This window comes from Pteropus medius, unplaced genomic scaffold (genome assembly GCF_902729225.1).
Source record: "Pteropus medius unplaced genomic scaffold, Ma_sr-lr_union100, whole genome shotgun sequence".
Classification (NCBI taxonomy): domain Eukaryota; kingdom Metazoa; phylum Chordata; class Mammalia; order Chiroptera; family Pteropodidae; genus Pteropus; species Pteropus medius.
In genome coordinates, this window is record NW_024341756.1 from 617,678 (window position 1) to 631,144 (window position 13,467).

The following is a 13,467-nucleotide window of genomic DNA, read 5'->3' on the forward strand; positions in this document are numbered from 1 at the left end:
TAAGACTGTCCCCTCCAGGTATTTCTTTGTTTCTGGCCTGGATTCATGGCCTCTCACTGTCTTGCTCCTCCACTAGTAGTACGGTTCCTTCTCCTCACAGTCTTTGGAGAGTTCAACACCCCTCCTAGGCTTGCACAACCCCACTGGGGCTCTCAGGTTGGGGAACAGGAAGGTGGGCCGAGCATTGGAGGCGGCCCTGTCCTATTCAGGTCATTCTTCCCGGATCTGTTTTAGGTCCTCAGGTACTTGGAACCAGCACTATGAATGCTGAGTCCATCAAGCTCTTTGATGGCTTAGGCTATGCCAGCCCTCTCCCTGCCAGCCTCTTCTCCCCTCACACAACCTCTTTTATGAGCCCCTGGGACAGATTCTTGCCTCAGTGAGATTCACCAGCCCAGCGTGTAGGAAATCAGAGGAGTGGGATGTCTACATGGTGGAGATGGGAGAACATCGAGTTGCCCTCTTGTGGGGTGCCAACAAGGTGTGGTAGGAGTGGAAGAGTATGGACAGGTGAGTACTCAGGCTGGTTCTTAAATATCCAAGACACTGGGCAGATTACCAGATAAAGTGTCTCAGTAGGCTCATCTAAGAAAGTAACTTTTCTAGAGATATAAGAGTATTTGGAGTAGATTGGGAGGAATAGACCATTTTTATCAGTCTTTGTGCTTTTCTGGATGGTGACTGTATTGAGTTTATGCTTCTCCAGTGCCAATCACAAGGCTTTATGCACAGTAGGTGGTGAATAAATATATAATAAACAAGGGAATGCTTTTTAATTAAGAAAATGTATGACTTTCCTTATGCAGCTTATGTGGCTTGGAGAATTAGGTCATTTCTTGTCCAGAAAGTGAGTTGGCTGCTTATGCATTCTCCTATAACATCAATGCCAGACACATTCCTCACTTCTCTTCTGCTGGTAGGACAATGCCAGGAATGGACCTTTTCCACCTTCCTTATATCAGTCTGTCAGTCTGTGGCAGGTGGCTCTGTTGGAAGGCCACTGCCCTTGTCCCCAGCTGTCCAGGAGATGTTCTGCCTCCAGCCCCGGTGACATCAGACAGATGCTCCACCTGTGGATAAGAACAGCTGCCTTTCTGCAATGAGACTCTGCAGTCAGATCCCAACACGCATAGTGAGAGAATGACAATCGTTGGTGGCTCTTGATGTGGATTCACATGGGGCAAGCGATTTTCTCCAAAATCTTCTGAAAAAAGCAAGATTTTAATCTCCTCTGGCAGAGCAGTAGACCAAGCTCAGCTGTTTCTTCTGCTTGATCAAGGAGGAACCTGGCTGCCTGTCCAACACTGGTACTAATAGCAGGTGACTTGGAATGGAGTCGCCAGCAAAAGCATTTGATTACAGCTTATGGCCCCATGATCCTATGGTCACAATGACCATGGTTTTTAAGACTCCAAGAAAGTGCTGAGCCCAGTTACCTGATTTAATTTGTTCATTCCTTGCTGAGCACTGACCTCCATTTAGGTTTAGGGCCAATTTATGTGGGTAGGTTTGGGGAGGATAGAGAACCAAGATACCTAAGATGGACTGCACCTCAAGGAGCCTGTCATATGGATGGGGAAGTCATGCTGGCTGCACAGAACTTGAGGTAGTTCTCACACCTTTGCCCATGAATCTCTAGAGAATTCTGGAGAAATGCAGAACCTAGTTTTGGGGGCTGGGCTGAGCTCATGGTGTCAATGATGTGGCTGCTTCAAGGTCACATGCTGAGTTGTAAGATGTGGAAGGATATCTGGGATCATTTTCATAAAGGTCCACCCAGGAAAGGGGAGGCTCCATGTACACAGCTGAAGCTGGAGGACCGGGGGCGCCTATGACCCATGCTTACTGAGAAGGGGGAGAGATCAGAGTTTTTTCCCCCACCCTCTTCTCCTCCATCACTTCACACATGCAGCACACTGCAGATGGCAAATGCTCCTATGTGGCCTATGTCAGCCTAGGGGATGATAGGAGATCTGTCCCTGCTCTCAGCATTACCACAACTTGTCCTCGCCCTTAACTCCAGAGATCTGGCCTTGCACCACAAGGCAGCATGAATTATTATTCCACTGACTTTCACCAGAGCTGAGTATACATGGAACAAGCACTGTCAGAAAGACACGGGGAAGGACACGCCATATTTTTTTAGTATTTTCTTATATGTTCCAAAAATGTCCAACAAAATACGAGGACACATCAGGATTCCTTGGCAATTCTTCCTCTCTCCTCATTGGGCTCTTTTATTTTATTATCTTTTATTTCCTTCCCATCCCCATTTCTCACCACCCCTCATGGGAGCACTGTCCTGCCCTCAGGGCCTTGGTCTTCTGCTGACCCTCGTGCAGCCTCATTGATTCCTTAGATGATGGCTCACTTTAGGGCTGAACTCCATACTTCATTAAATACATGGTTTAATGAGTCCTCAGACTTAATCATCAACATTCATTACTCTAATAAATATTACCCCTCACAGCTTGCTCATGAAGATGTCATAATCCCAGAGCTCCCATGAAAGTTACCACCTTACCTCTTTAGGCTCTTCCCAGAGGTCGAAGAGGTGCTCTCAACAACATCTATTGATAGATATTATTAGAACAGTCTTGTGCTGTGTCTTGTGGGATGGGGTGGGGTTAGGGAGGATATATGGTCAAATCAGACCTGGAATTCTCCCTCAAGGATTATCTTTAGTTAGGAATTCCTAACTAAAGGCAAGAAGGAGTATAATACAGAAACGAAGCCCATCTGGAATGAGTCATCTTAAGATCAAGAAAACCTTCATAGAGGAATCAGCATTTTGAGACTTTGTTGATGAGTTATAATTGAATGAATGGAGAAAGAGATGGGAGAGGACACTCTGGGCTTGAGAAGGGCTGAAACTAAGGCAAGAAGGCCTGCAATGCAGTGTGTTTAATGAAGGTGTAAAGGCCAGGCTGTGGGCCTGTGTGGTGGGCCTAGAGGAAGATGAACCCAGGCCGAGAGGTTGGGGCTGGGCTCAAGAGGGCAAGCAAAACAAGAGATCTATGTTTTAAAGGCAAGGCAGGAATGACCAACTCCAACAGTGTGCCTCTCTGGGGCTGGAAGGACATGTCCAAGGAGGAATTCAAGTGTTGATGAAAGAAGTGATAGGACCTATACTTTAGTTAGCTTTTCTTAAAATGTGGTAGAGGTGAAAGGACCTTCATGATCAATTAGATATAAGAAATGCTGCACAACCCCCAATTAAATGTTTGTTTGCTACAGAACCTCTCAGAGCCTTTTAATCAGTGAATCTACATTAGAAACTGAGGAGAGAAGGTGGCAGTGAGCAAAGTGAAGGTGGGGCACAGCTTTTTCCAATGTATGTAATGAAAAGATTTTGTGGGTCATTGATCCCGCAGAACACACTTCTGTTAATTGTTGCTCCAAGAAGCAGTCACTCAAGGGCTATTAGAGGGTGGAATGTGTGATATGGTTATCACTCCAGAATAGTATCCCTAGGGTGACACCTGGTCACTGCGCAGTCCCTTGGTGGGCCGGAGCATCTTGGAGTAAGACCGGGGACAGAGGAGGCCTGGAGGCTACCAGCAGGAGTGAGACTCAGCTCCTTCAGTTTCTGCAGAGCACAGGCTAGGCAAACCTTGGATGAGGCCCCCTTCCTAATCTTTCTTTCTTTCTGATCATGGCACTCCTTTACCAGGAAAGAGAGGCAGCAGATGGTTGTCCTGTCTGGACTATACCCAGGCTCCTTCCTTCTAGGGGCCTGAATCTGCAGCACCTTGAACAGCCTATTGGGGGTCAGGTACATTCTGTCGCCAGCCCCGCTCCACAAGTTGGATCCTAATTTTGATCACTTCTCTTCAAGAAGGTAAAAGGGCCTGTGACATAGACCCTGCTTTCATTCTCCAATCCTCTATCCTCCCCTTGGACCTCAGGGCCACCCCATCCCAAGCCCTCATCTCTCCATTCTACTCCTACTAGGTGTCCAAAATTTTGGTCTAATATCCTCCTCAGTCAGCCAATTCTCCATCTCCAAAGGCAGTGAGGTTAGTGAGATGAGAAGTGTGGGGCCCTTGGGGCAAGAAGAGTGGGGCCTGTGGGGATGGGGCATATCCTGCAGGGACGGGGCAGCTCTTGTGGAAAAGAAGAAGTGCCCTGCAGGAAGGAGCATGTTCTGTGGGGAGAAACAGGTGCTGCGGGGAGGGGTGGGTACTGCCTCCGCTGACAGGTAGCCAGCACTCCTGCCCTGGTATGTTAATGTGTATGAGGTCACCCAAGCACCCTGGATGAATGCTCTGTTCTGGTCCCCACAGTTGTATCATGCCCACATGCTCCCCTGGGGCTTTCGTACCTCTTTGTGAGCCAGTATTGTTTCAGTCTAGCATCATTGCTCATAGACATGAGTTTCTACTTAAGCTGTGCTGAGGGCCAGGGCTCTGTGATGGGCCTGAGTGCAGCTAGGTGCCCTCTGTGCTCAGACCCAGTGGGTTCTGATGCTGGAACCCCCCTCAGGGGGCAGCGCCTCCCTGGCCTTGTCTCTACAGGAGGCATAGGGGCAAAGTGAAGTAAGAGACAAAGTGACATCTCAGGAGGTACCTTTGGAAAGCAGAGAAGCCTTTACTACATGCGGGAAATGGGGCTGTGGGGCTGAACTTTACAGACAGCAAGACACGGGCAGCCACGGGATGGCATGGAAGGAAGAGATAGCAAAGGCTGCATGTGCAGTGCTGCCAGGCAGGAGTGAGGGTCTGCCTCAAGGCCATACACCCCGACCCCTGGCCTCAGCCCCATGAGTCCCAAGGGGACAAGGAAGGGCACAGGCATGAATCCGCAGATTGCCAGCTGTCCCTTCCTCTTTCCCTTCCCCTTCCCCTACCCACTCTGGGATTAATTCTGAGGCAGAGAGAGCAAGGACAACTCTGATCAGGCTCTATACTATTATTTCAGAGACCACTGTGTGGAGGATAGTGCAGAGGGGAGAGGTTGGAGCAGAAGAGAATGGCCTGCAGGTAGAAAAGAGGTGCCTGGGCTACAGAAGTCAGGTGAGGACTGACCTCCAACCCAAATATGATAGGAGGTGGGGCAGGGTCCTCCCTTTCTGAAAAGGGAAAGTACCCCATAGTCCTTCTGTTGGAAGGATGCACCTGTGGAAACCTCAATGCCCTTTACCTGCAGTTACCATGCAGTCTCACTTGCTGGGGCCCAGGCATGCCCCCTCAACAACACACACACACTGTGAGGCAGCCCAGCTGTGCACAGACCCTTCCTAAGCACAGAGCCGGGGAACACCACCTCAGACAGCTGCACAAAGCTTCATCCTCCTGCTGAAGCCCCTGCGACAAACAAAAGGAAGTTTCCTAGCACAGTCCTTACTGTTGATGCCATCCCTCATCAACCACCTCTGCATATGGGTTATTTGTACTTCTGACACCCTCCACCTGCAGGCCTACCCTGGTGATGTCACCGGCTGATGTTACTGGCTGTAGAGGAACAAGAGCATACTTCAATTTCCCCGCACTCCTGTACCTGGCCAAATGCCCAGGTTTGTACTCAATTTCCCACTGCCACTGGAGTACAGTGGGGCTGGTGAGCAGCCATGAGGTGGCTGACAGGGACCCTTTGAGATTCTGAAGTCACCTTGCTCAGGCAACAAGTGGAAGCTCTGAATCAAGCCTAAGGAAGGGCTCTAGTCTGCTGCTGGGGGCCAGCTGGGTGGTCAGGGACTGGACATGCCCTCTTCCTCCTTCTCCCAGAGCTATGGATGGCTCTAAGGAGGTGGGTCTGCCACATGTGGCCCACACACTTCTGGAGCCTCTCAGGCTCCCTGGCCTCTGGCTCACGCTGGGCTCAGACATTAGGAGGCACGAGCAGGAAGCAAAGTGACCTGAGAATATTTCTTTTCCCAGTACCTCCACTGCCAGGTTGCCATGGGTGGCAGCACCCTCTACCAAATGCCAGGCTTCTGTCAAGCCCCAGGGCAATGGCCACTGAATTGCCTCTTCATACCTCAAGAGGTCATAACTCTCTGCTCTTTCACCCCTCCCCCACCTTTAGAAGTAGAATCTCTATAATCAGATGCCCTTTGGTGTGCACTGGAATCCTGAGTGGTACTGTTGGCCAGATGCTGTTTGTTCTCACATGGCTCTCCTTGGATTCATTCCTGAGCATTCACTGAGCACCTACTGGGTACAGCAGGCCTGTTTAGGTGCCAGTACAGGGAGGAATAAAACTCAGGTTCTGGCCTACAATAGGCTGAGACAAAAATAGGAGAGGAGGTGATAGGGAGGGTCAAAGGCCATGATCCCAGTGCCCTCACTGTGCTCACCAACATCTCAATGCATATCCGAGAAGGGGAAAATGGTAACTGTTGACAGTGTTGTGTAGTAGTCCTTAAACACCTGTATCAACTGAGTACATAAGTCACAGTCCATATTATATTTAATTATAGTCCAGAACTATCATTACCCATTTTTTATTGAAATGTCAATAAAACCATCTGTGATGAGGTTAGATTGTCCTCCACCATTTTTGTCATGTTTTGCTTCTGCACCTGGGGAAGGTCACATGTAACATGGGCAACACACACACAGGCATGCAAGACCACATTCTATGTATCTGTGGGTGCAAATATATTTTCACAAATGCATAAAAACTTTTAGAAGCATTCACACCTGTGCCCCCTCTGGAGATGTGGGTGATGGTAAAGAGGGGATTTAATTTAATCTATAAAGTGCGAGTTCTTAACGCAAAATGTATTCCTGTATTCTTTGAGTGATTAAAATGCTGTAACTTAAAAGAAAGCATATTAGGAAAAGATCATATTCAAAAATAGTATCCTATAATATTAAAAATATGAAGAAAGTTCAGGAATTGTTTGAAAACTAAACAAATGATCCAGCAATCTCTCTACTGGGTATTACCCCAAAGACTTGAAATAACATATTCAAAAACATATTTGCACACCAATGTTCATAGCAGCATTATTCACAGTGGCCAGCACATGGAAGCGACTGAAGTGTCCTATGATAGATGACTGGATAAAGAAGCTGTGGTACGTATATACAACGGAATATTACTCAGCCATAAGAAGAGATGAAATACTGCCATTTGCAACAACATGGATGGATCTCAAGATAGTCATGCTAAGTGAAATAAGCCAGAAAGAAAAAGTTGAAAATCACATGATATTGCTTATATGTGGGATGTAAAACTAAAAGCGACAAATGAACAGGACAAACAAACAGAGACTCATGGACATGGACTAGTGGTTACCAAAGGGTAGGGGGTGGGGGAAGGGGGAGGTAGATAGGGTAAAAGGGGCTGAATATGTGGTGACAAAAAGAAATCTAACTATGGGAGGTGAATACACAGTGTAAACCTATATATGCCTTACTGTTAAAGTGTACAGGGGAAACTTATTGGATTTCGTTAACGAATGTCACCATAAAAAAAATATAATAAATATTTTTTAAAAATCAGATTATAAAAAAAACTAAGCAAATAAATTACTTGAACTATATTGACCCCCTAACTGCTATCCAATCAGATCTGTTCAGTCATTGTTTCCTGAGCTTATGGTTTGGGAAGAGGAAGATGGACATCAAATTTCTATCACAGTATGTCCCAGGAGGGGCCTTCAGGGAGCCCAGACAAGAGCTCCTGCCCAGTAGGGGAAATGCAAGGGAGGCTTTCAGGAGTGACTCTAAGCAAAAGGCAAGTAAGGTGTAGGGTTGAGGTGTGGGGTTGGGAAATAGGGAGGTAGTTCTGGTAGAAGGAGAAGCAGGAGAAAACTCCATATATGGAGAGACCCAGAGCTTCTCCCACCTTCCTGTCTTGGAGAAGTCCTGACCACTGTTAGTTACCACCATTGCAAGGGAGGTAGGCCCTGTGCTTCATCTAACCAAGGCACTCACTCTACCGCTCTGTGCCTGAAGAAGGATCCAGCCTAGATGATTTCTAAGAAATTCTTGTTCCTCTCTGGAAGGGGCTTGGGGCTTCTCGGGTTTTATACAATCCCTAGAGCACAGGCCTCCTGGCATCATCTTGCCAATCTCTGCACAGGCCCTGTGGCTGTTTAGCCTACCTCAGTCCCCTAATGAGGGGCAAAAGGAGCTCAGGGAGCATCTGTTGGATGGAAATATTCAGTCTTATGTGGTAGATATGGTCCTTGAGGTCTCCACTGAGAGAGTTCTTGAAAATTCTAGTTCATGAAAAGGAAGGCTGGATCCTAGACCATCTTCCTTCTCCAGAGATGCTGTAATTACAGCTGTTTTCCTAATTAGCAGCCTTAATACCTCACACAAGCCGTTAACAGGCTGGTGCAGTGGATACACATCTTTAAATGTGCTTAATAATGTCATTAGACTAATTCATAATCGATACTGAGGTAATTGCTTCTTTGGGTTTATATTTAGTCCTTGGGGTCTTGGTGCCATGAGGAACATCCATCTGCAGATGTGCTAATGAGTATGTGTCAATCACAAACAGCCCAGCTCATTCAGGACCTCTCAGGGGCCCAGCTCAGCCATGTGGACACAAGTGGTCATGCAGTAGGTTCTGGCCCCAGGGCCCACCTGGGACCTTCTGGAGACTGTGGCTGCAATGCCTTCTGGGTCCATCGAGGACTTGAGCTCCTGCTCTGGGACTAGTTCAGAAACAAGGCCAAAGGGTAGTCCCTGTGCCTGGGAGATTTTAGACTATGAGCAGTGCCCCCTGCATTGCCACCCTTCCAGAAGCATCTGGGAAGGATACTGAGGATAGTCTCCCAACTAAAGACGCTGAGATGTCATGGCTTTGACATTCCTGCTCTACATGTTTCTTCAGCCTTCCTCTCACAGTCCAGTACAAGGCAAAAGCAAAAGGCAAGTAAGGTGTAGGTTGGGGTGGGGTTGGGAAATAGGGAGGTAGTTCCGGTAGAAGGAGCTTGCCAGGAACCAGGGCTGAGCCCAGCTTTCTTTCCTTTATCTCTGAGGCAGTAACAATGGTAGCTCAAGGTCAGTCCAGAGTGGCAGGAGAGAAGCCTGACAAAGACAGTCCTTATGAATGTACTCTCATCTGACTGTAATTGGAATTAATATTGAGGCTTCACTTCCAGGAACTTCCCCAGTACTAATGAAGCCACAGAGGTCTGGGCTGAAACGCTCCAAAAGCCAGCCATAAATCTCTTCCCAAAATGACGATACACAAGCTAATTGCTCTGGATGCACAACATGTCATTCCGCATCTTTCCATTCTCTCTCTGCTTGCTGGGAATGAGGCCAGGAAGAGGTGGAAGGGAGTTGGCAATGTCACGTTAAGGAAAACATTTTAATGCATTTAATTATGAGGCTCTCAGAAAACTGAGCTCTGTTTCATCTTAAATTGGTAAAAGGAAATGAGAAGTGACACTCCTCCCTCCCATTCTATTCATCTTCCCATTAACTGAGGAAGCTCAGAGTTGGAAATGTTGGGTGTGGGCAGCACCAGGCTGTGTGCATTCAGAAACAGGACCCTTGGAAGGTCAGTAGTCCAGCTAGAGCAGGCCTGCCCCTGCCACTAACCAGCATCCTCTTTGTCTCCCTGTCTCCCTCTTTCTGTCTCCGTCTCTGTCTCTGTCTCTCTTTCCTGCATACAAGTATACATGCACACACGCATGCAGTCAGCATTATCTCCCCTTTCCCTCCACAATGCACAAGATTTTGTGTGGATGTACCCTTTGGTACTGTGCTAAACTTTTGTACCCTTTCTTCCTTTTCTAAGCATATGTCTGATAGCAAGATGATCACAGATATTAAGCTTCAAATAATAATCATAAGCTTTTAAATAAGAATCAATAAGTCTTTAAATGATAACCTTAAGCCCTTTACTAGAGTATCTTTACCTATCTGTCCTTTCATCTATCCATGACATCTGATGTGTATCAGTGTGTCTACAATTCATCCATCTATGTAGCAGGCATTGTTAATTACTGAGGATGTAGAGGGAAAAAAATGGCATAGTTGATAGAGGCTCTGTTTATCCTTATGGTGACCAAATCAAAGTTGTGATGGTAATAAGAAGCAGCAGCAAGGAAAAATCACCTTGGATGTAGATGAACAAGTCATACAACTAGGGAGAAGTCCAGGAAATCACCCTGGACTTCTCCCTAGTTGTATGGCTTGTAGGACGGGGCGAGGACACGGGGCTTCCTGATCTCGAGCGGCTGAGTGAAACAGAGGCTGCAGCTGTGGAAGCGGCAAAAGCCTCTTAAAGGGGTCGCATCCACGAGCTAATTTTGAGGTGACAGACCTGCTCGCTCTGAGCACCAGTATCAATTAGGCTGTGCGCAGGGAGCACCAGGAACTTATAGGGAGACATTGTCGGAGCGAAGACCTAGGCAAGACTCGCTCTGTACAGAAGTGCCAGCAGTATCCATTGTTCCCTGTCGAGCCCTCCCCACTCCCAGTGCACAAACACAGCGCCACCATAGCCATGACATCATCAAACTGGAGTACAGAAGTCGTTCAGCTCAGAGGATTCCCCAAAACACCGCCTACCCCAACTCATGGCTCCACCCAAGCCACATCCAGCAAGTCAGGTGCTCCTCGCTAAGCAGCGCCTAGACTCACACCAGAGGCAGCTGGCCTCAGTTTCTGGTGTGGTCTTTTGAGGCAACTATAAGCACAGCATCTGTGGATTACTTGCTGAATTTTAACAGGTGGCCCCAGGGGGCAGAGGCTTGGGCTAAATTTGGTCTGCAGCTGAACCCATCTCAGGACTGTGCCACTGGACATCTAGTTCACAAATTCACACTAATAAGAACAGGAGACTTAGGGGCTTTGCTTAGTATGTAGAAACAGACACAGAAAGCCAGTCAAAATGAGAAGACAAAGAAGCAGAAGCCATATGAGAGAACAGAACAGAGATCCAGATATAATGAAGTAAAGTAATCTAATAGATGCAGAGTTCAAAACCCTGGTTATAAAGATGCTCAATGATTTTTTGAGAAGTGTAAAGAACTTCAACAAAGAGATGAAACAGATAAAAATAGATATGGAAATTATAAAAAGGAACTGGTCTGAAACAAAGAACACATTATCTGAGATGAGAAGTATATTAAATGGAATAAACAAAGTGAAGAAGAGGATCAAATCCCCTATCTAGAGGATGGGAAAGCCAAGGACATTCAATCAGAATGGCAAGAAAAAAGGTGCCAAGACTTTAAAAATTATTTAAGGAACATATGGGACACTATTAAGGCTCCATATATCCGTCTGATCGGAGTAACTGAAGAAAATCAAGATGTTGAACAGCTGTTTGAATAAATAATGATAGAAAACTTTCCTAATCTGGTGAAGGAAATGGACAAAAAACTCCAGGAATTCCAAAAATCAGGGATCCAGAGAGGCCCATACCAAGATAAATCATAATTAAAGTGCCAAAGTTTAAATATAAAGAAAGAATCTTAAAAGCAGCAAGAGAAAAACAAATAATTACTTATAAGGGAATACTCATAAGGCTGGCAGCTGATTTCTCAAAAGAAATTATGCAGGACAGAAGAGCTTGGCAAAAAATATTCGACAGGATGAAGACCCTGGATCTACAACCAAAAATAATTTATCCAGCAAAGCTATCATTTACAGTTGAAGGACAGATAAAGAGCTTCCCAGATAAAAATAAGGTAAAGGAATATATCACCACCAAGCCAATATTATGGGAAATGTTGGAGGGACTTCTTTAAGAAAAAAAACATGTATCAAAAACAGGAATAAAGAATGGTAACAACTACATTCCTATCAACAAATACCTCAAATGGAAAAGAATTAAGTGCTCCAACCAAAAGATAGGGTGGCTGAATGGATAAGAAAATATGACCCCTACATATGAAAAGGAAGGGGATGGGAAAAGATATTGCTTGGATGGTCCTAGAAGGTATTTAAGTCAGACAGAGAGAAAAACACTATATGATTTCACTTATATGCAGAATATAAAGAATAAAAAGAACAAATTCACAAATATAGTGGAGAATTTGGTGTTGGAAAGAGGGGAATAGGTTTTGGAGGGCTGGGAGAATGGGGTGAAGGGTTAAAGAAGTGCAAATTAGTAGCTGATGGATGGTCATTGGGATGTGGAGCACGGCATAGGGAATGCAGTTAGCGTTAATACATTGGCTAGGTGGAAGGTCAGTAGAGGGAGGGAGCAATTAAAGAATCATATTATGAACTATATAGATGTCTAACCAATGTACTGTATACTTGAAACTAATTAAAATAAATGATTTTTAAAAAAATTACTGAGGATGTAGACAGTGCCCCTGCCACTCTGGAGTTTCTGTCTTCTAGGGGAGATTGCTGAGGAAAGGCAAATGTTTACAACAGTAAGAGTAGGACGTACACAAATGAAATGGCTCCTAAACCAATATTTGGCACTGTGGGATACCTAGGCCCTTGGAGGAAACAATCCCCAGGAAACTTATTTTGTTCTACCTCCACTTCATGGTACAGATAGGAACCTGGGGGCCCAGGAGGGGTATGGGGCTTGTCTAGGTTCAGAAAGCACTGATAGAAGAACCCAGATCTCCCAACTTTTTCCCTAGGATGTTTTCTCCAAACTATGCTGCTCCACTTTAATGAGCAATTTCTAAGCCTTCCTGGCTGCTGTAAGCTCTGGGCAGCCTAAGCTAGGCCAGCAGGTGAGGCATGTGCTGTGGGAATTTATGTTTCAGGATTTTATGTTTCACTTTACAAGACAGCTAGTGGAGGCCAAGGGCAAGACACATGACCTGGCTGCACAGGAGCCAGACAAGGAGCCAAGCCATGGCCCACCCCTATACTTCCAGAGCTAGGTTTACCTGTTCTAGGCAAGGAGTCAGGAGTTAAGGATGGGACTAATTCATACATGGGACTACAGCTGGTTCTCCCCAGGCAAGTCAAGAACCCTGCTCTCTGGTCAAGGATGCATCAGGGAGAGACAAAGGACTCTAAGCAACTTCCTTAGTTCCTCTGCCCCAGTGAGTCTCTGCTGACATGCCTGGCCTCTGAGCATGTTCAGAAACTACCCCCAGGGCAGAGGTCCCAGCCAGCCTAAACCTGTTCCACATGGGCCAGCAGACAACATCCAGCCATTCCTGAGCACTCATCTATTTGTTTTGCTTATTGAGCCTAGGATGAAACAAGTTGACCTTGTTTCATGCCATGGGGCCCCAGAAAAGAGAAAGAAAATAAACAGGTAAACAAATAAATATATAAGACAATTTCAGAGAAGGATGCATGCTATGAAGAAAACCGGGGGAGGGGAGTCCAGTCAAGGTTGTAGAGTAGGTAAACACTGTGCTTGCCTCCTCTCACACCCACATCAAAATTACAACTAAACTACAGAACAACCATCATTAGGCATCACCTGAAGTCTAGCTGAACAGAAGTCCTACAACTGGGAACATACAGAAGAGGCCACCTCAAGACTGGTAGGAGGGACAGAGTCGCGGAACTGACTGGTCACACACACCTGTGTGTGGCAGTTGAAAATTGGGAGGAATAT